The sequence below is a fragment of the Octopus bimaculoides genome, chromosome 6 (genome assembly GCF_001194135.2).
Source record: "Octopus bimaculoides isolate UCB-OBI-ISO-001 chromosome 6, ASM119413v2, whole genome shotgun sequence".
NCBI lineage: Eukaryota > Metazoa > Mollusca > Cephalopoda > Octopoda > Octopodidae > Octopus > Octopus bimaculoides.
In genome coordinates this window covers 10,638,865-10,640,158 of record NC_068986.1, presented here as the reverse complement: position 1 = coordinate 10,640,158, position 1,294 = coordinate 10,638,865, and positions in this window count along the sequence as shown.

Here is a 1,294-nt window from a genome sequence, read left to right as displayed (position 1 = left end):
ATATATATATATATATATATATATATATATATATATATATATATGTGTGTGTGTGTTTGTGTGCCTGCTCCCCCCCATCGCTTAACAACCAATATTATTGTGTTTACACCCCCGTAACTTAGTGGTTTGGCAAAAAGGAACTGATAGAACAAGTACTAGGGTTACAAAAGAATCAACAGTAAATATTCTTTTACTTGTTTCAGTCATTTGACTGCGACCATGCTGGAGCACTGCCTGTTGTTGAACAAATCAACCCCAAGACTTATTCTTTGTAAGCCTGGTACTAATTCTATCGGTCTCTTTTGCCAAATTGCTAAGCTACAGGGACATAAACACACACACATATATATATATATACATACATACATGATGGGCTTCTTTCAGATTCTTATTTCTTTATTGCCCACAAGGGGCTACACACAGAGGAGACAAACAGATTAAGTCGATTACATTGACCCCAGTGCGTAACTGGTACTTATTTAATCGACCCCGAAGGGATGAAAGGCAAAGTCGACCTCGGCAGAATTTGAACTCAGAACGTATCGGCAGATGAAATACCGCTAAGCATTTCACCTGGCGTTGCTAACGTTTCTGCCAGTTTCTATCTACCAAATCCACTCGCAAGGCTTTGGATGGCCTAAGGCTATAGTAGAAGACACCTGCCCAAGGTGCCACACAGTGTGACTGAACTTGGAACCATGTGGTTAGGAAGCAAGCTACTTACAACATAGCCACACCTGAGAATAGAGAACTAAGCTGCATTGGTCAGAGATTTAGAAAACCTGCAACATCTCTGAGTAACAACTTTTACTTACTTGGATCTCTTTAACGGTTTCAGCCAAGCTCTCCTTATCGTCTCTTTTTTGTCTCTAAATACTGTCCATCCTACTAAATACCACATTTTGTCCATCATGCTATAGATTCTACTTACCTTGGGTCCACAGACCCCTGGTGGTCTGTGAACTAAATTCAAAATTAATTATATCATCATCATCGTTTCACGTCCGTTTTCCATGCTGGCATGGGTTAGATGGTTTGACTGGGGACTGGCGAGCCAGGAGGCTGCACCGGGCTCCAATCTGATCTGGCAATGTTTCTACAGCTGGGTGCCCTTCCTAATGCCAACCACTCTGAGAGTGTAGTGGGTACTTTTCACGTGCCACCAGCACAGGGAGCTATTCAGGTGGCACTGGCATTGGCCACGTTCGGATGCTGCTTTTTACGTGCCACCAGCACAGGGAGCTATTCAGGTGGCACTGGCATTGGCCACGTTCGGATGCTGCTTTTTACGTGT